Source organism: Cnephaeus nilssonii, assembly GCF_951640355.1.
Source record: "Cnephaeus nilssonii genome assembly, chromosome: 21".
NCBI classification, from domain to species: Eukaryota; Metazoa; Chordata; class Mammalia; order Chiroptera; family Vespertilionidae; genus Cnephaeus; species Cnephaeus nilssonii.
This window is the reverse complement of record NC_137092.1, coordinates 44,863,909-44,887,163: the sequence shown is the minus strand read 5'-3', so window position 1 is coordinate 44,887,163 and position 23,255 is coordinate 44,863,909.

Sequence of the window (23,255 nt, the reverse complement as noted above, 5' to 3'; positions counted from 1 at the left end):
GTTTAATGGCCTAACCAGGCTTCTTTCAAAATCGCCAACTCATTGTCCCGGAATAATAAATGTAACCAGTATCCAACTCGGTTCTATGTTCTTTGAACACGATTTCCTTCTCAGGAAACAATGTGTTACAGATATTAAGGCCCTTTATTCACGTATTCCTAGTGTTTGAAGCACTTTCTTAGATATTAACCTAGGTTATCATTGTGAATTTCCCGAGTTGGAGTCTCTCTCTTCCAGTGTCTCAAGCTTTTTCATTGTGAATTCTAATTTGGTAAAACAACATTTTTAAAAATATACCAGCACTTTCAACATTATTACCACTTGACAGTCTATCTTACCTTTCACAGCGCTTTGGATACAAATTCTCAGTATTTCAAAATTCAGTAGAGATGTTCGGGTTCTAAAAAGTATTCCAGGAGTTCCAGAGACACACTGCCATTCCCCTGGTCTGTTGTTTTGAGCAATGAGACTTTTCATTTTAACACGGGTGTCATACCGGCTTTTTAAAGGCACAGTAAAACATTACTTGGAACCCTAGCCTAACTAACATTTTTATTTCATAGTGTTCTCAATACTTTCATACTGTTCGATAGCTCTAAGAAAATGAGTTTTTCAGTGTTTCACCAAAACCTTTTCCCCAAAACGCCAACTCCTTTTGACGGGAAAAATAAATGTAAACAGTGTCACACTGGCTTCTCAGCTGTATGAACAAGATTTCCCAGTGACAAAATTGTGCTGTTCAGATATTCAGTCTACTGGAATATATATTCCTATTGTGTGAAGCACATTTCTAAATATTTCCCTAGTCTGGAGACGTAAGTTCTGAGTGCTACACAGCAAATTGTCGAGTGATTGAAGCTCATTCATTGTGAATAGTCAACATTACTACACTGTGACCGTCAGCCTGTTGCTAACCCTCTAACCCAAACCCTAAACCTAGCCCACACCTGAGCCTGAACCCTACCTAGCCCAAAACCTTATCCTAACCCTAACCATGAACAGAGACCCAATTCTCTAACCCTAATACCAGAACTAATCTCGATGACGTCATCACTCCCAGCTGGTCCCCTGGCCAAATCATTATCACCTGGGATCGATTAAGCCTGCCCACGTGGCCCCTCCCCCTTGATGACGTCATCACATCCGGTTTAATGGCCTAACCAGGCTTCTTTCAAAATGGCCAACTCATTGTCCCGGAATAATAAATGTAACCAGTATCCAACTCGGTTCTATGTTCTTTGAACACGATTTCCTTGTCAGGAAACAATGTGTTACAGATATTAAGGCCCTTTATTCACGTATTCCTAGTGTTTGAAGCACTTTCTTAGATATTAACCTAGGTTATCATCGTGAATTTCCCGAGTTGGAGTCTCTCTCTTCCAGTGTCTCAAGCTTTTTCATTGTGAATTTTAATTTGGTAAAACAACCTTTTTTACAAATATACCAGCACTTTCAACATTATTACCACTTGACAGTCTATCCTACCTTTCACAGCGCATTGGATACAAATTCTCAGTATTTCAAAATTCAGTAGAGATGTTCGGGTTCTAAAACGTATTCCAGGAGTTCTAGAGACACTCTGCCATTCCCCTGGTCTGTTGTTTTGAGCAATGAGACTTTCATTTGAACACGGGTGTCATACCGGCTTTTTAAAGGCACAGTAAAACATTACTTGGAACCCTAGCCTAACTAACATTTTTATTTCATAGTGTTCTCAATACTTTCATACTGATCGATAGCTCTAGGAAAATGAGTTTTTCAGTGTTTCACCAAAACCTTTTCCCGAAAACGCCAACTCCTTTTGACGGGAAAAATAAATGTAAACAGTGTCACACTCGCTTCTCAGCTGTTTGAACAAGATTTCCCAGTGACAAAATTGTGCTGTTCAGATATTCAGTCTATTGGAATATGTATTCCTATTGTGTGAAGCACATTTCTAAATATTTCCCTAGTCTGGAGTCATAAGTACTGAGTGCTACACACCAAATTGTCCAGTGATTGAAGCTCATTCATTGTGAATAGCCAACATTACTACACTGTGACCTTAACCCTGTCCCTAACCCTCTAACCCAAACCCTAAACCTAGCCCACACCTGAGCCTGAACCCTACCTAGCCCAAAACCTTATCCTAACCCTAACCATGAACAGAGCCCCAATTCTCTAACCCTAATACCAGAACTAATCTCGATGACGTCATCACTCCCAGCTGGTCCCCTGGCCAAATCATTATCACCTGGGATCAATTAAGCCTGCCCACGTGGCCCCTCCCCCTTAGTGACGTCATCACATCCGGTTTAATGGCCTAACCAGGCTTCTTTCAAAATCGCCAACTCATTGTCCCGGAATAATAAATGTAACCAGTATCCAACTCGGTTCTATGTTCTTTGAACACGATTTCCTTCTCAGGAAACAATGTGTTACAGATATTAAGGCCCTTTATTCACGTATTCCTAGTGTTTGAAGCACTTTCTTAGATATTAACCTAGGTTATCATTGTGAATTTCCCGAGTTGGAGTCTCTCTCTTCCAGTGTCTCAAACTTTTTCATTGTGAATTCTAATTTGGTAAAACAACCTTTTTTACAAATATACCAGCACTTTCAACATTATTACCACTTGACAGTCTATCTTACCTTTCACAGCGCTTTGGATACAAATTCTCAGTATTTCAAAATTCAGTAGAGATGTTCGGGTTCTAAAAAGTATTCCAGGAGTTCCAGAGACACACTGCCATTCCCCTGGTCTGTTGTTTTGAGCAATGAGACTTTTCATTTGAACACGGGTGTCATACCGGCTTTTTAAAGGCACAGTAAAACATTACTTGGAACCCTAGCCTAACTAACATTTTTATTTCATAGTGTTCTCAATACTTTCATATTGTTCGATAGCTCTAGGAAAATGAGTTTTTCAGTGTTTCACCAAAACCTTTTCCCGAAAACGCCAACTCCTTTTGACGGGAAAAATAAATGTAAACAGTGTCACACTGGCTTCTCAGCTGTTTGAACAAGATTTCCCAGTGACAAAATTGTGCTGTTCAGATATTCAGTCTACTGGAATATATATTCCTATTGTGTGAAGCACATTTCTAAATATTTCCCTAGTCTGGAGTCATAAGTTCTGAGTGCTACACACCAAATTGTCGAGTGATTGAAGCTCATTCATTGTGAATAGCCAACATTACTACACTGTGACCGTCAGCCTGTCCCTAACCCTCTAACCCAAACCCTAAACCTAGCCCATACCTGAGCCTGAACCCTACCTAGCCCAAAACCTTATCCTAACCCTAACCATGAACAGAGCCCCAATTCTCTAACCCTAATACCAGAACTAATCTCCATGACGTCATCACTCCCAGCTTGTCCCCTGGCCAAATCATTATCACCTGGGATCAATTAAGCCTGCCCACGTGGCCCCTCTCTCTTGGGGACGTCATCACATCCGGTTTAATGGCCTAACCAGGCTTCTTTCAAAATCGCCAACTCATTGTCCCGGAATAATAAATGTAACCAGTATCCAACTCGGTTCTATGTTCTTTGAACACGATTTCCTTCTCAGGAAACAATGTGTTACAGATATTAAGGCCCTTTATTCACGTATTCCTAGTGTTTGAAGCACTTTCTTAGATATTAACCTAGGTTATCATTGTGAATTTCCCGAGTTGGAGTCTCTCTCTTCCAGTGTCTCAAACTTTTTCATTGTGAATTCTAATTTGGTAAAACAACCTTTTTTACAAATATACCAGCACTTTCAACATTATTACCACTTGACAGTCTATCTTACCTTTCACAGCGCTTTGGATACAAATTCTCAGTATTTCAAAATTCAGTAGAGATTTTCGGGTTCTAAAAAGTATTCCAGGAGTTCCAGAGACACACTGCCATTCCCCTGGTCTGTTGTTTTGAGCAATGAGACTTTTCATTTTAACACGGGTGTCATACCGGCTTTTTAAAGGCACAGTAAAACATTACTTGGAACCCTAGCCTAACTAACATTTTTATTTCATAGTGTTCTCAATACTTTCATACTGTTCGATAGCTCTAAGAAAATGAGTTTTTCAGTGTTTCACCAAAACCTTTTCCCCAAAACGCCAACTCCTTTTGACGGGAAAAATAAATGTAAACAGTGTCACACTGGCTTCTCAGCTGTATGAACAAGATTTCCCAGTGACAAAATTGTGCTGTTCAGATATTCAGTCTACTGGAATATATATTCCTATTGTGTGAAGCACATTTCTAAATATTTCCCTAGTCTGGAGACGTAAGTTCTGAGTGCTACACACCAAATTGTCGAGTGATTGAAGCTCATTCATTGTGAATAGTCAACATTACTACACTTTGACCGTCAGCCTGTTGCTAACCCTCTAACCCAAACCCTAAACCTAGCCCACACCTGAGCCTGAACCCTACCTAGCCCAAAACCTTATCCTAACCCTAACCATGAACAGAGATCCAATTCTCTAACCCTAATACCAGAACTAATCTCGATGACGTCATCACTCCCAGCTGGTCCCCTGGCCAAATCATTATCACCTGGGATCAATTAAGCCTGCCCACGTGGCCCCTCCCCCTTGATGACGTCATCACATCCGGTTTAATGGCCTAACCAGGCTTCTTTCAAAATGGCCAACTCATTGTCCCGGAATAATAAATGTAACCAGTATCCAACTCGGTTCTATGTTCTTTGAACACGATTTCCTTGTCAGGAAACAATGTGTTACAGATATTAAGGCCCTTTATTCACGTATTCCTAGTGTTTGAAGCACTTTCTTAGATATTAACCTAGGTTATCATCGTGAATTTCCCGAGTTGGAGTCTCTCTCTTCCAGTGTCTCAAGCTTTTTCATTGTGAATTTTAATTTGGTAAAACAACCTTTTTTACAAATATACCAGCACTTTCAACATTATTACCACTTGACAGTCTATCTTACCTTTCACAGCGCTTTGGATACAAATTCTCAGTATTTCAAAATTCAGTAGAGATTTTCGGGTTCTAAAAAGTATTCCAGGAGTTCCAGAGACACACTGCCATTCCCCTGGTCTGTTGTTTTGAGCAATGAGACTTTTCATTTTAATACGGGTGTCATACCGGCTTTTTAAAGGCACAGTAAAACATTACTTGGAACCCTAGCCTAACTAACATTTTTATTTCATAGTGTTCTCAATACTTTCATACTGTTCGATAGCTCTAGGAAAATGAGTTTTTCAGTGTTTCACCAAAACCTTTTCCCCAAAACGCCAACTCCTTTTGACGGGAAAAATTAATGTAAACAGTGTCACACTGGCTTCTCAGCTGTTTGAACAAGATTTCCCAGTGACAAAATTGTGCTGTTCAGATATTCAGTCTATTGGAATAAATATTCCTATTGTGTGAAGCACATTTCTAAATATTTCCCTAGTCTGGAGTCGTAAGTACTGAGTGCTACACACCAAATTGTCCAGTGATTGAAGCTCATTCATTGTGAATAGCCAACATTACTACACTGTGACCTTAACCCTGTCCCTAACCCTCTAACCCAAACCCTAAACCTAGCCCACACCTGAGCCTGAACCGTAACTAGCCCAAAACCTTATCCTAACCCTAACCATGAACAGAGCCCCAATTCTCTAACCCTAATACCAGAACTAATCTCGATGACGTCATCACTCCCAGCTGGTCCCCTGGCCAAATCATTATCACCTGGGATCAATTAAGCCTGCCCACGTGGCCCTTCCCCCTTGGTGACGTCATCACATCCAGTTTAATGGCCTAACCAGGCTTCTTTCAAAATGGCCAACTCATTGTCCCAGAATAATAAATGTAACCAGTATCCAACTCGGTTCTATGTTCTTTGAACACGATTTCCTTGTCAGGAAACAATGTGTTACAGATATTAAGGCCCTTTATTCACGTATTCCAAGTGTTTGAAGCACTTTCTTAGATATTAACCTAGGTTATCATCGTGAATTTCCCGAGTTGGAGTCTCTCTCTTCCAGTGTCTCAAGCTTTTTCATTGTGAATTCTAATTTGGTAAAACAACCTTTTTTACAAATATACCAGCACTTTCAACAGTATTACCACGTGACAGTCTATCCTACCTTTCACAGCGCTTTGGATACAAATTCTGTGTATTTCAAAATTCAGTAGAGATGTTCGGGTTCTAAAACGTATTCCAGTAGTTCTAGAGACACTCTGCCATTCCACTGGTCTGTTGTTTTGAGCAATGAGACTTTCATTTGAACACGGGTGTCATACCGGCTTTTTAAAGGCACAGTAAAACATTACTTGGAACCCTAGCCTAACTAACATTTTTATTTCATAGTGTTCTCAATACTTTCATACTGTTCGATAGCTCTAGGAAAATGAGTTTTTCAGTGTTTCACCAAAACCTTTTCCCGAAAACGCCAACTCCTTTTGACGGGAAAAATAAATGTAAACAGTGTCACACTGGCTTCTCAGCTGTTTGAACAAGATTTCCCAGTGACAAAATTGTGCTGTTCAGATATTCATTCTACTGGAATATATATTCCTATTGTATGAAGCACATTTCTAAATATTTCCCTAGTCTGGAGTCGTAAGTTCTGAGTGCTACACACCAAATTGTCGAGTGATTGAAGCTCATTCATTGTGAATAGCCAACATTACTACACTGTGACTGGAACCCTGTCCCTAACCCTCTAACCCAAACCCTAAACCTAGCCCACACCTGAGCCTGAACCCTACCTAGCCCAAAACCTTATCCTAACCCTAACCATGAACAGAGCCCCAATTCTCTAACCCTAATACCAGAACTAATCTCGATGACGTCATCACTCCCAGCTGGTCCCCTGGCCAAATCATTATCACCTGGGATCAATTAAGCCTGCCCACGTGGCCCCTCCCCCTTGGTGACGTCATCACATCCGGTTTAATGGCCTAACCAGGCTTCTTTCAAAATCGCCAACTCATTGTCCCGGAATAATAAATGTAACCAGTATCCAACTGGGTTCTATGTTCTTTGAACACGATTTCCTTCTCAGGAAACAATGTGTTACAGATATTAAGGCCCTTTATTCACGTATTCCTAGTGTTTGAAGCACTTTCTTAGATATTAACCTAGGTTATCATTGTGAATTTCCCGAGTTGGAGTCTCTCTCTTCCAGTGTCTCAAGCTTTTTCATTGTGAATTCTAATTTGGTAAAACAACAGTTTTAAAAATATACCAGCACTTTCAACATTATTACCACTTGACAGTCTATCTTACCTTTCACAGCGCTTTGGATACAAATTCTCAGTATTTCAAAATTCAGTAGAGATGTTCGGGTTCTAAAAAGTATTCCAGGAGTTCCAGAGACACACTGCCATTCCCCTGGTCTGTTGTTTTGAGCCATGAGACTTTTCATTTTAACACGGGTGTCATACCGGCTTTTTAAAGGCACAGTAAAACATTACTTGGAACCCTAGCCTAACTAACATTTTTATTTCATAGTGTTCTCAATACTTTCATACTGTTCGATAGCTCTAAGAAAATGAGTTTTTCAGTGTTTCACCAAAACCTTTTCCCGAAAACGCCAACTCCTTTTGACGGGAAAAATAAATGTAAACAGTGTCACACTGGCTTCTCAGCTGTTTGAACAAGATTTCCCAGTGACAAAATTGTGCTGTTCAGATATTCAGTCTACTGGAATATATATTCCTATTGTGTGAAGCACATTTCTAAATATTTCCCTAGTCTGGAGTCATAAGTTCTGAGTGCTACACACCAAATTGTCGAGTGATTGAAGCTCATTCATTGTGAATAGTCAACATTACTACACTGTGACCGTCAGCCTGTCGCTAACCCTCTAACCCAAACCCTAAACCTAGCCCACACCTGAGCCTGAACCCTACCTAGCCCAAAACCTTATCCTAACCCTAACCATGAACAGAGCCCCAATTCTCTAACCCTAATACCAGAACTAATCTCGATGACGTCATCACTCCCAGCTGGTCCCCTGGCCAAATCATTATCACCTGGGATCAATTAAGCCTGCCCACGTGGCCCCTCCCCCTTGGTGACGTCATCACATCCGGTTTAATGGCCTAACCAGGCTTCTTTCAAAATGGCCAACTCATTGTCCCGGAATAATAAATGTAACCAGTATCCAACTCGGTTCTATGTTCTTTGAACACGATTTCCTTGTCAGGAAACAATGTGTTACAGATATTAAGGCCCTTTATTCACGTATTCCTAGTGTTTGAAGCACTTTCTTAGATATTAACCTAGGTTATCATCGTGAATTTCCCGAGTTGGAGTCTCTCTCTTCCAGTGTCTCAAGCTTTTTCATTGTGAATTTTAATTTGGTAAAACAACCTTTTTTACAAATATACCAGCACTTTCAACATTATTACCACTTGACAGTCTATCCTACCTTTCACAGTGCTTTGGATACAAATTCTCAGTATTTCAAAATTCAGTAGAGATGTTCGGGTTCTAAAACGTATTCCAGGAGTTCTAGAGACACTCTGCCATTCCCCTGGTCTGTTGTTTTGAGCAATGAGACTTTCATTTGAACACGGGTGTCATACCGGCTTTTTAAAGGCACAGTAAAACATTACTTGGAACCCTAGCCTAACTAACATTTTTATTTCATAGTGTTCTCAATACTTTCATACTGTTTGATAGCTCTAGGAAAATGAGTTTTTCAGTGTTTCACCAAAACCTTTTCCCGAAAACGCCAACTCCTTTTGACGGGAAAAATAAATGTAAACAGTGTCACACTGGCTTCTCAGCTGTTTGAACAAGATTTCCCAGTGACAAAATTGTGCTGTTCAGATATTCAGTCTACTGTAATATATATTCCTATTGTGTGAAGCACATTTCTAAATATTTCCCTAGTCTGGAGTCATAAGTTCTGAGTGCTACACACCAAATTGTCGAGTGATTGAAGCTCATTCATTGTGAATAGTCAACATTACTACACTGTGACCGTCAGCCTGTCGCTAACCCTCTAACCCAAACCCTAAACCTAGCCCACACCTGAGCCTGAACCCTACCTAGCCCAAAACCTTATCCTAACCCTAACCATGAACAGAGCCCCAATTCTCTAACCCTAATACCAGAACTAATCTCGATGACGTCATCACTCCCAGCTGGTCCCCTGGCCAAATCATTATCACCTGGGATCAATTAAGCCTGCCCACGTGGCCCCTCCCCCTTGGTGACGTCATCACATCCGGTTTAATGGCCTAACCAGGCTTCTTTCAAAATCGCCAACTCATTGTCCCGGAATAATAAATGTAACCAGTATCCAACTTGGTTCTATGTTCTTTGAACACGATTTCCTTGTCAGGAAACAATGTGTTACAGATATTAAGGCCCTTTATTCACGTATTCCTAGTGTTTGAAGCACTTTCTTAGATATTAACCTAGGTTATCATCGTGAATTTCCCGAGTTGGAGTCTCTCTCTTCCAGTGTCTCAAGCTTTTTCATTGTGAATTTTAATTTGGAAAAACAACCTTTTTTACAAATATACCAGCACTTTCAACATTATTACCACTTGACAGTCTATCCTACCTTTCACAGTGCTTTGGATACAAATTCTCAGTATTTCAAAATTCAGTAGAGATGTTCGGGTTCTAAAACGTATTCCAGGAGTTCTAGAGACACTCTGCCATTCCCCTGGTCTGTTGTTTTGAGCAATGAGACTTTCATTTGAACACGGGTGTCATACCGGCTTTTTAAAGGCACAGTAAAACATTACTTGGAACCCTAGCCTAACTAACATTTTTATTTCATAGTGTTCTCAATACTTTCATACTGTTCGATAGCTCTAGGAAAATGAGTTTTTCAGTGTTTCACCAAAACCTTTTCCCGAAAACGCCAACTCCTTTTGACGGGAAAAATAAATGTAAACAGTGTCACACTGGCTTCTCAGCTGTTTGAACAAGATTTCCCAGTGACAAAATTGTGCTGTTCAGATATTCAGTCTACTGGAATATATATTCCTATTGTGTGAAGCACATTTCTAAATATTTCCCTAGTCTGGAGTCATAAGTTCTGAGTGCTACACACCAAATTGTCGAGTGATTGAAGCTCATTCATTGTGAATAGCCAACATTACTACACTGTGACCATCAGCCTGTCCCTAACCCTCTAACCCAAACCCTAAACCTAGCCCATACCTGAGCCTGAACCCTACCTAGCCCAAAACCTTATCCTAACCCTAACCATGAACAGAGCCCCAATTCTCTAACCCTAATACCAGAACTAATCTCGATGACGTCATCACTCCCAGCTGGTCCCCTGGCCAAATCATTATCACCTGGGATCAATTAAGCCTGCCCACGTGGCCCCTCCCCCTTAGTGACGTCATCACATCCGGTTTAATGGCCTAACCAGGCTTCTTTCAAAATCGCCAACTCATTGTCCCGGAATAATAAATGTAACCAGTATCCAACTCGGTTCTATGTTCTTTGAACACGATTTCCTTCTCAGGAAACAATGTGTTACAGATATTAAGGCCCTTTATTCACGTATTCCTAGTGTTTGAAGCACTTTCTTAGATATTAACCTAGGTTATCATTGTGAATTTCCCGAGTTGGAGTCTCTCTCTTCCAGTGTCTCAAACTTTTTCATTGTGAATTCTAATTTGGTAAAACAACCTTTTTTACAAATATACCAGCACTTTCAACATTATTACCACTTGACAGTCTATCTTACCTTTCACAGCGCTTTGGATACAAATTCTCAGTATTTCAAAATTCAGTAGAGATGTTCGGGTTCTAAAAAGTATTCCAGGAGTTCCAGAGACACACTGCCATTCCCCTGGTCTGTTGTTTTGAGCAATGAGACTTTTCATTTGAACACGGGTGTCATACTGGCTTTTTAAAGGCACAGTAAAACATTACTTGGAACCCTAGCCTAACTAACATTTTTATTTCATAGTGTTCTCAATACTTTCATATTGTTCGATAGCTCTAGGAAAATGAGTTTTTCAGTGTTTCACCAAAACCTTTTCCCGAAAACGCCAACTCCTTTTGACGGGAAAAATAAATGTAAACAGTGTCACACTGGCTTCTCAGCTGTTTGAACAAGATTTCCCAGTGACAAAATTGTGCTGTTCAGATATTCAGTCTACTGGAATATATATTCCTATTGTGTGAAGCACATTTCTAAATATTTCCCTAGTCTGGAGTCATAAGTTCTGAGTGCTACACACCAAATTGTCGAGTGATTGAAGCTCATTCATTGTGAATAGCCAACATTACTACACTGTGACCGTCAGCCTGTCCCTAACCCTCTAACCCAAACCCTAAACCTAGCCCATACCTGAGCCTGAACCCTACCTAGCCCAAAACCTTATCCTAACCCTAACCATGAACAGAGCCCCAATTCTCTAACCCTAATACCAGAACTAATCTCCATGACGTCATCACTCCCAGCTTGTCCCCTGGCCAAATCATTATCACCTGGGATCAATTAAGCCTGCCCACGTGGCCCCTCTCTCTTGGGGACGTCATCACATCCGGTTTAATGGCCTAACCAGGCTTCTTTCAAAATCGCCAACTCATTGTCCCGGAATAATAAATGTAACCAGTATCCAACTCGGTTCTATGTTCTTTGAACACGATTTCCTTCTCAGGAAACAATGTGTTACAGATATTAAGGCCCTTTATTCACGTATTCCTAGTGTTTGAAGCACTTTCTTAGATATTAACCTAGGTTATCATTGTGAATTTCCCGAGTTGGAGTCTCTCTCTTCCAGTGTCTCAAACTTTTTCATTGTGAATTCTAATTTGGTAAAACAACCTTTTTTACAAATATACCAGCACTTTCAACATTATTACCACTTGACAGTCTATCTTACCTTTCACAGCGCTTTGGATACAAATTCTCAGTATTTCAAAATTCAGTAGAGATTTTCGGGTTCTAAAAAGTATTCCAGGAGTTCCAGAGACACACTGCCATTCCCCTGGTCTGTTGTTTTGAGCAATGAGACTTTTCATTTTAACACGGGTGTCATACCGGCTTTTTAAAGGCACAGTAAAACATTACTTGGAACCCTAGCCTAACTAACATTTTTATTTCATAGTGTTCTCAATACTTTCATACTGTTCGATAGCTCTAAGAAAATGAGTTTTTCAGTGTTTCACCAAAACCTTTTCCCCAAAACGCCAACTCCTTTTGACGGGAAAAATAAATGTAAACAGTGTCACACTGGCTTCTCAGCTGTATGAACAAGATTTCCCAGTGACAAAATTGTGCTGTTCAGATATTCAGTCTACTGGAATATATATTCCTATTGTGTGAAGCACATTTCTAAATATTTCCCTAGTCTGGAGACGTAAGTTCTGAGTGCTACACACCAAATTGTCGAGTGATTGAAGCTCATTCATTGTGAATAGTCAACATTACTACACTTTGACCGTCAGCCTGTTGCTAACCCTCTAACCCAAACCCTAAACCTAGCCCACACCTGAGCCTGAACCCTACCTAGCCCAAAACCTTATCCTAACCCTAACCATGAACAGAGATCCAATTCTCTAACCCTAATACCAGAACTAATCTCGATGACGTCATCACTCCCAGCTGGTCCCCTGGCCAAATCATTATCACCTGGGATCAATTAAGCCTGCCCACGTGGCCCCTCCCCCTTGATGACGTCATCACATCCGGTTTAATGGCCTAACCAGGCTTCTTTCAAAATGGCCAACTCATTGTCCCGGAATAATAAATGTAACCAGTATCCAACTCGGTTCTATGTTCTTTGAACACGATTTCCTTGTCAGGAAACAATGTGTTACAGATATTAAGGCCCTTTATTCACGTATTCCTAGTGTTTGAAGCACTTTCTTAGATATTAACCTAGGTTATCATCGTGAATTTCCCGAGTTGGAGTCTCTCTCTTCCAGTGTCTCAAGCTTTTTCATTGTGAATTTTAATTTGGTAAAACAACCTTTTTTACAAATATACCAGCACTTTCAACATTATTACCACTTGACAGTCTATCTTACCTTTCACAGCGCTTTGGATACAAATTCTCAGTATTTCAAAATTCAGTAGAGATTTTCGGGTTCTAAAAAGTATTCCAGGAGTTCCAGAGACACACTGCCATTCCCCTGGTCTGTTGTTTTGAGCAATGAGACTTTTCATTTTAATACGGGTGTCATACCGGCTTTTTAAAGGCACAGTAAAACATTACTTGGAACCCTAGCCTAACTAACATTTTTATTTCATAGTGTTCTCAATACTTTCATACTGTTCGATAGCTCTAGGAAAATGAGTTTTTCAGTGTTTCACCAAAACCTTTTCCCCAAAACGCCAACTCCTTTTGACGGGAAAAATTAATGTAAACAGTGTCACACTGGCTTCTCAGCTGTTTGAACAAGATTTCCCAGTGACAAAATTGTGCTGTTCAGATATTCAGTCTATTGGAATAAATATTCCTATTGTGTGAAGCACATTTCTAAATATTTCCCTAGTCTGGAGTCGTAAGTACTGAGTGCTACACACCAAATTGTCCAGTGATTGAAGCTCATTCATTGTGAATAGCCAACATTACTACACTGTGACCTTAACCCTGTCCCTAACCCTCTAACCCAAACCCTAAACCTAGCCCACACCTGAGCCTGAACCGTAACTAGCCCAAAACCTTATCCTAACCCTAACCATGAACAGAGCCCCAATTCTCTAACCCTAATACCAGAACTAATCTCGATGACGTCATCACTCCCAGCTGGTCCCCTGGCCAAATCATTATCACCTGGGATCAATTAAGCCTGCCCACGTGGCCCTTCCCCCTTGGTGACGTCATCACATCCAGTTTAATGGCCTAACCAGGCTTCTTTCAAAATGGCCAACTCATTGTCCCAGAATAATAAATGTAACCAGTATCCAACTCGGTTCTATGTTCTTTGAACACGATTTCCTTGTCAGGAAACAATGTGTTACAGATATTAAGGCCCTTTATTCACGTATTCCAAGTGTTTGAAGCACTTTCTTAGATATTAACCTAGGTTATCATCGTGAATTTCCCGAGTTGGAGTCTCTCTCTTCCAGTGTCTCAAGCTTTTTCATTGTGAATTCTAATTTGGTAAAACAACCTTTTTTACAAATATACCAGCACTTTCAACAGTATTACCACGTGACAGTCTATCCTACCTTTCACAGCGCTTTGGATACAAATTCTGTGTATTTCAAAATTCAGTAGAGATGTTCGGGTTCTAAAACGTATTCCAGTAGTTCTAGAGACACTCTGCCATTCCACTGGTCTGTTGTTTTGAGCAATGAGACTTTCATTTGAACACGGGTGTCATACCGGCTTTTTAAAGGCACAGTAAAACATTACTTGGAACCCTAGCCTAACTAACATTTTTATTTCATAGTGTTCTCAATACTTTCATACTGTTCGATAGCTCTAGGAAAATGAGTTTTTCAGTGTTTCACCAAAACCTTTTCCCGAAAACGCCAACTCCTTTTGACGGGAAAAATAAATGTAAACAGTGTCACACTGGCTTCTCAGCTGTTTGAACAAGATTTCCCAGTGACAAAATTGTGCTGTTCAGATATTCATTCTACTGGAATATATATTCCTATTGTATGAAGCACATTTCTAAATATTTCCCTAGTCTGGAGTCATAAGTTCTGAGTGCTACACACCAAATTGTCGAGTGATTGAAGCTCATTCATTGTGAATAGCCAACATTACTACACTGTGACTGGAACCCTGTCCCTAACCCTCTAACCCAAACCCTAAACCTAGCCCACACCTGAGCCTGAACCCTACCTAGCCCAAAACCTTATCCTAACCCTAACCATGAACAGAGCCCCAATTCTCTAACCCTAATACCAGAACTAATCTCGATGACGTCATCACTCCCAGCTGGTCCCCTGGCCAAATCATTATCACCTGGGATCAATTAAGCCTGCCCACGTGGCCCCTCCCCCTTGGTGACGTCATCACATCCGGTTTAATGGCCTAACCAGGCTTCTTTCAAAATCGCCAACTCATTGTCCCGGAATAATAAATGTAACCAGTATCCAACTGGGTTCTATGTTCTTTGAACACGATTTCCTTCTCAGGAAACAATGTGTTACAGATATTAAGGCCCTTTATTCACGTATTCCTAGTGTTTGAAGCACTTTCTTAGATATTAACCTAGGTTATCATTGTGAATTTCCCGAGTTGGAGTCTCTCTCTTCCAGTGTCTCAAGCTTTTTCATTGTGAATTCTAATTTGGTAAAACAACAGTTTTAAAAATATACCAGCACTTTCAACATTATTACCACTTGACAGTCTATCTTACCTTTCACAGCGCTTTGGATACAAATTCTCAGTATTTCAAAATTCAGTAGAGATGTTCGGGTTCTAAAAAGTATTCCAGGAGTTCCAGAGACACACTGCCATTCCCCTGGTCTGTTGTTTTGAGCCATGAGACTTTTCATTTTAACACGGGTGTCATACCGGCTTTTTAAAGGCACAGTAAAACATTACTTGGAACCCTAGCCTAACTAACATTTTTATTTCATAGTGTTCTCAATACTTTCATACTGTTCGATAGCTCTAAGAAAATGAGTTTTTCAGTGTTTCACCAAAACCTTTTCCCGAAAACGCCAACTCCTTTTGACGGGAAAAATAAATGTAAACAGTGTCACACTGGCTTCTCAGCTGTTTGAACAAGATTTCCCAGTGACAAAATTGTGCTGTTCAGATATTCAGTCTACTGGAATATATATTCCTATTGTGTGAAGCACATTTCTAAATATTTCCCTAGTCTGGAGTCATAAGTTCTGAGTGCTACACACCAAATTGTCGAGTGATTGAAGCTCATTCATTGTGAATAGTCAACATTACTACACTGTGACCGTCAGCCTGTCGCTAACCCTCTAACCCAAACCCTAAACCTAGCCCACACCTGAGCCTGAACCCTACCTAGCCCAAAACCTTATCCTAACCCTAACCATGAACAGAGCCCCAATTCTCTAACCCTAATACCAGAACTAATCTCGATGACGTCATCACTCCCAGCTGGTCCCCTGGCCAAATCATTATCACCTGGGATCAATTAAGCCTGCCCACGTGGCCCCTCCCCCTTGGTGACGTCATCACATCCGGTTTAATGGCCTAACCAGGCTTCTTTCAAAATGGCCAACTCATTGTCCCGGAATAATAAATGTAACCAGTATCCAACTCGGTTCTATGTTCTTTGAACACGATTTCCTTGTCAGGAAACAATGTGTTACAGATATTAAGGCCCTTTATTCACGTATTCCTAGTGTTTGAAGCACTTTCTTAGATATTAACCTAGGTTATCATCGTGAATTTCCCGAGTTGGAGTCTCTCTCTTCCAGTGTCTCAAGCTTTTTCATTGTGAATTTTAATTTGGTAAAACAACCTTTTTTACAAATATACCAGCACTTTCAACATTATTACCACTTGACAGTCTATCCTACCTTTCACAGTGCTTTGGATACAAATTCTCAGTATTTCAAAATTCAGTAGAGATGTTCGGGTTCTAAAACGTATTCCAGGAGTTCTAGAGACACTCTGCCATTCCCCTGGTCTGTTGTTTTGAGCAATGAGACTTTCATTTGAACACGGGTGTCATACCGGCTTTTTAAAGGCACAGTAAAACATTACTTGGAACCCTAGCCTAACTAACATTTTTATTTCATAGTGTTCTCAATACTTTCATACTGTTTGATAGCTCTAGGAAAATGAGTTTTTCAGTGTTTCACCAAAACCTTTTCCCGAAAACGCCAACTCCTTTTGACGGGAAAAATAAATGTAAACAGTGTCACACTGGCTTCTCAGCTGTTTGAACAAGATTTCCCAGTGACAAAATTGTGCTGTTCAGATATTCAGTCTACTGTAATATATATTCCTATTGTGTGAAGCACATTTCTAAATATTTCCCTAGTCTGGAGTCATAAGTTCTGAGTGCTACACACCAAATTGTCGAGTGATTGAAGCTCATTCATTGTGAATAGTCAACATTACTACACTGTGACCGTCAGCCTGTCGCTAACCCTCTAACCCAAACCCTAAACCTAGCCCACACCTGAGCCTGAACCCTACCTAGCCCAAAACCTTATCCTAACCCTAACCATGAACAGAGCCCCAATTCTCTAACCCTAATACCAGAACTAATCTCGATGACGTCATCACTCCCAGCTGGTCCCCTGGCCAAATCATTATCACCTGGGATCAATTAAGCCTGCCCACGTGGCCCCTCCCCCTTGGTGACGTCATCACATCCGGTTTAATGGCCTAACCAGGCTTCTTTCAAAATCGCCAACTCATTGTCCCGGAATAATAAATGTAACCAGTATCCAACTTGGTTCTATGTTCTTTGAACACGATTTCCTTGTCAGGAAACAATGTGTTACAGATATTAAGGCCCTTTATTCACGTATTCCTAGTGTTTGAAGCACTTTCTTAGATATTAACCTAGGTTATCATCGTGAATTTCCCGAGTTGGAGTCTCTCTCTTCCAGTGTCTCAAGCTTTTTCATTGTGAATTTTAATTTGGAAAAACAACCTTTTTTACAAATATACCAGCACTTTCAACATTATTACCACTTGACAGTCTATCCTACCTTTCACAGTGCTTTGGATACAAATTCTCAGTATTTCAAAATTCAGTAGAGATGTTCGGGTTCTAAAACGTATTCCAGGAGTTCTAGAGACACTCTGCCATTCCCCTGGTCTGTTGTTTTGAGCAATGAGACTTTCATTTGAACACGGGTGTCATACCGGCTTTTTAAAGGCACAGTAAAACATTACTTGGAACCCTAGCCTAACTAACATTTTTATTTCATAGTGTTCTCAATACTTTCATACTGTTCGATAGCTCTAGGAAAATGAGTTTTTCAGTGTTTCACCAAAACCTTTTCCCGAAAACGCCAACTCCTTTTGACGGGAAAAATAAATGTAAACAGTGTCACACTGGCTTCTCAGCTGTTTGAACAAGATTTCCCAGTGACAAAATTGTGCTGTTCAGATATTCAGTCTACTGGAATATATATTCCTATTGTGTGAAGCACATTTCTAAATATTTCCCTAGTCTGGAGTCATAAGTTCTGAGTGCTACACACCAAATTGTCGAGTGATTGAAGCTCATTCATTGTGAATAGCCAACATTACTACACTGTGACCATCAGCCTGTCCCTAACCCTCTAACCCAAACCCTAAACCTAGCCCATACCTGAGCCTGAACCCTACCTAGCCCAAAACCTTATCCTAACCCTAACCATGAACAGAGCCCCAATTCTCTAACCCTAATACCAGAACTAATCTCGATGACGTCATCACTCCCAGCTGGTCCCCTGGCCAAATCATTATCACCTGGGATCAATTAAGCCTGCCCACGTGGCCCCTCCACCTTGGTGACGTCATCACATCCGGTTTAATGGCCTAACCAGGCTTCTTTCAAAATCGCCAACTCATTGTCCCGAATAATAAATGTAACCAGTATCCAACTCGGTTCTATGTTCTTTGAACACGATTTCCTTGTCAGGAAACAATGTGTTACAGATATTAAGGCCCTTTATTCACGTATTCCTAGTGTTTGAAGCACTTTCTTAGATATTAACCTAGGTTATCATTGTGAATTTCCTGAGTTGGAGTCTCTCTCTTCCAGTGTCTCAAGCTTTTTCATTGTGAATTCTAATTTGGTAAAACAACATTTTTAAAAATATACCAGCACTTTCAACATTATTACCACTTGACAGTCTATCTTACCTTTCACAGCGCTTTGGATACAAATTCTCAGTATTTCAAAATTCAGTAGAGATGTTCGGGTTCTAAAAAGTATTCCAGGAGTTCCAGAGACACACTGCCATTCCCCTGGTCTGTTGTTTTGAGCAATGAGACTTTTCATTTTAACACGGGTGTCATACCGGCTTTTTAAAGGCACAGTAAAACATTACTTGGAACCCTAGCCTAACTAACATTTTTATTTCATAGTGTTCTCAATACTTTCATACTGTTCGATAGCTCTAAGAAAATGAGTTTTTCAGTGTTTCACCAAAACCTTTTCCAAAAAACGCCAACTCCTTTTGACGGGAAAAATAAATGTAAACAGTGTCACACTTGCTTCTCACCTGTTTGAACAAGATTTCCCAGTGACAAAATTGTTCTGTTCATATATTCAGTCTATTGGAATATGTATTCCTATTGTGTGAAGCACATTTCTAAATATTTCCCTAGTCTGGAGTCGTAAGTACTGAGTGCTACACACCAAATTGTCCAGTGATTGAAGCTCATTCATTGTGAATAGCCAACATTACTACACTGTGACCTTAACCCTGTCCCTAACCCTCTAACCCAAACCCTAAACCTAGCCCACACCTGAGCCTGAACCCTACCTAGCCCAAAACCTTTTCCTAACCCTAACCATGAACAGAGCCCCAATTCTCTAACCCGAATACCAGAACTAATCTCGATGACGTCATCACTCCCAGCTGGTCCCCTGGCCAAATCATTATCACCTGGGATCAATTAAGCCTGCCCACGTGTCCCCTCCCCCTTGGTGACGTCATCACATCCGGTTTAATGGCCTAACCAGGCTTCTTTCAAAATCGCCAACTCAATGTCCCGGAATAATAAATGTAACCAGTATCCAACTAGGTTCTATGTTCTTTGAACATGATTTCCTTGTCAGGAAACAATGTGTTACAGATATTAAGGCCCTTTATTCACGTATTCCTAGTGTTTGAAGCACTTTCTTAGATATTAACCTAGGTTATCATTGTGAATTTCCCGAGTTGGAGTCTCTCTCTTCCAGTGTCTCAAGCTTTTTCATTGTGAATTCTAATTTGGTAAAACAACATTTTTAAAAATATACCAGCACTTTCAACATTATTACCACTTGACAGTCTATCCTACCTTTCACAGCGCTTTGGATACAAATTCTCAGTATTTCAAAATTCAGTAGAGATGTTCGGGTTCTAAAACGTATTCCAGGAGTTCTAGAGACACTCTGCCATTCCCCTGGTCTGTTGCTTTGAGCAATGAGACTTTTCATTTTAACACGGGTGTCATACCGGCTTTTTAAAGGCACAGTAAAACATTACTTGGAACCCTAGCCTAACTAACATTTTTTATTTCATAGTGTTCTCAATACTTTCATACTGTTCGATAGCTCTAGGAAAATGAGTTTTTCAGTGTTTCACCGAAACCTTTTCCCGAAAACGCCATCTCCTTTTGACGGGAAAAATAAATGAAAACAGTGTCACACTCGGTTCTCAGCTGTTTGAACAAGATTTCCCAGTGACAAAATTGTGCTGTGCAGATATTCAGTCTACTGGAATATGTATTCCTATTGTGTGAAGCACATTTCTAAATATTTCCCTAGTCTGGAGTCGTAAGTTCTGAGTGCTACACACCAAATTGTCCAGTTATTGAAGCTTATTCATTGTGAATAGCCAACATTACTACACTGTGACCGTAACCCTGTCCCTAACCCTCTAACCCAAACCCTAAACCGAGCCCACACCTAAGCCTGAACCCCACCTAGCCCAAAACCTTATCCTAACCCTAACCATAAACAGAGCCCCCATTCTCTAACCCTAATACCAGAACTAATCTCGATGACGTCATCACTCCCAGCTGGTCCCCTGGCCAAATCATTATCACATGGGTTCAATTAAGCCTGCCCACGTGGCCCCTCCCCCTTGGTGACGTCATCACATCTGGTTTAATGGCCTAAAGAGGCTTTTTTCAAAATCGCCAACTCATTGTCTCGGAATAATAAATGTAACCAGTATCCAACTCGGTTCTATGTTCTTTGAACACGATTTCCTTCTCAGGAAACAATGTGTTACAGATATTAAAGCCCTTTATTCACGTATTCCTAGTGTTTGAAGCACTTTCTTAGATATTAACCTAGGTTATCTTTGTGAATTTCCCGAGTTGGAGTCTCTCTGTTCCAGTGCCTCAAGCTTTTTCATTGTAAATTCTAATTTGGTAAAACAACCTTTTTTACAAATATACCAGCACTTTCAACATTATTATCACTTGACAGTCTATCCTACATTTCACAGCGCTTTGGATACAAATTCTCAGTATTTCAAAATTCAGTAGAGATGTTCGGGTTCTAAAACGTATTCCAGGAGATCTAGAGACACTCTGCCATTCCCCTGGTCTGTTGTTTTGAGCAATGAGACTTTTCATTTTAACACGGGTGTCATACCGGCTTTTTAAAGGCACAGTAAAACATTACTTGGAACCCTAGCCTAACTAACATTTTTATTTCATAGTGTTCTCAATACTTTCATACTGTTCGATAGCTCTAGGAAAATGAGTTTTTCAGTGTTTCACCAAAACCTTTTCCCGAAAACGCCAACTCCTTTTGACGGGAAAATAAATGTAAACAGTGTCACCCTCGCTTCTCATCTGTTTGAACAAGATTTCCCAGTGAAAAAATTGTGCTGTTCAGATATTCAGTCTACTGGAATATCTATTCCTATTGTGTGAAGCACATTTCTAAATATTTCCCTAGTCTGGAGTTGTAAGTTCTGAGTGCTACACACCAAATTGTCCAGTGATTGAAGCTCATTCATTGTGAATAGCCAACATTACTACACTGTGACCGTAACCCTGTTCCTAACCCTCTAACCCAAACCCTAAACCTAGCCCACACCTGAGCCTGAACCCCACCTAGCCCAAAACTTTATCCTAACCCTAACCATAAACAGAGCCCCAATTCTCTTACCCTAATACCAGAACTAATCTCGATGGGGTCATCACTCCCAGCTGGTCCCCTGGCCAAATCATTATCACCTGGGATCAATTAAGCCTGCCCACGTGGCCCCTCCCCCTTGGTGACGTCAACACATCCGGTTTAATGGCCTAACCAGGCTTCTTTCAAAATCGCCAACTCATTGTCCCGGAATAATAAATGTAACCAGTATCCAACTCGGTTCTATGTTCTTGGAACATGATTTCCTTGTCAGGAAACAATGTGTTACAGATATTAAGGCCCTTTATTCACGAATTCCTAGTGTTTGAAGCACTTTCTAAGATATTAACCTAGGTTATCATTGTGAATTTCCCAAGTTGGAGTCTCTCTCTTCCAGTGCCTCAAGTTTTTTCATTGTGAATTCTAATTTGGTAAAATAACCTTTTTTACAAATATACCAGCACTTTCAACATTATTACCACTTGACAGTCTATCCTACCTTTCACAGCGCTTTGGATACAAATTCTCAGTATTATAAAATTCAGTAGAGATGTGCGGGTTCGAAAACGTATTCCAGGAGTTCTAGAGACACTCTGCCATTCTCCTGCTCTGTTGTTTTGAGCAATGAGACTTTTCATTTTAACACGGGTGTCATACCGGCTTTTTAAAGGCACAGTAAAACATTACTTGGAACCCTAGCCTAACTAACATTTTTATTTCATAGTGTTCTCAATACTTTCATACTGTTCGATAGCTCTAGGAAAATGAGTTTTTCAGTGTTTCACCAAAACCTTTTCCCGAAAACGCCAACTCCTTTTGACGGGAAAATAAATGTAAACAGTGTCACACTCGCTTCTCAGCTGTTTGAACAAGATTTCCCAGTGACAAAATTGTGCTGTTCAGATATTCAGTCTACTGGAATATGTTTTCCTATTGTGTGAAGCACATTTCTAAATATTTCCCTAGTCTGGAGTCGTAAGTTCTGAGTGCTACACACCAAATTGTCCAGTGATTGAAGCTCATTCATTGTGAATAGCCAACATTACTACACTGTGACCTTAACCCTGTCCCTAACCCTCTAACCCAAACCCTAAACCTAGCCCACACCTGAGCCTGAACCCTACCTAGCCCAAAACCTTATCCTAACCCTAACCATGAACAGAGCCCCAATTCTCTTACCCTAATACCAGAACTAATCTCGATGAGGTCATCACTCCCAGCTGGTCCCCTGGCCAAATCATTATCACCTGGGATCAATTAAGCCTGCCCACGTGGCCCCTCCCCCTTGGTGACGTCAACACATCCGGTTTAATGGCCTAACCAGGCTTCTTTCAAAATCGCCAACTCATTGTCCCGGAATAATAAATGTAACCAGTATCCAACTCGGTTCTATGTTCTTGGAACATGATTTCCTTGTCAGGAAACAATGTGTTACAGATATTAAGGCCCTTTATTCACGAATTCCTAGTGTTTGAAGCACTTTCTAAGATATTAACCTAGGTTATCATTGTGAATTTCCCAAGTTGGAGTCTCTCTCTTCCAGTGCCTCAAGTTTTTTCATTGTGAATTCTAATTTGGTAAAATAACCTTTTTTACAAATATACCAGCACTTTCAACATTATTACCACTTGACAG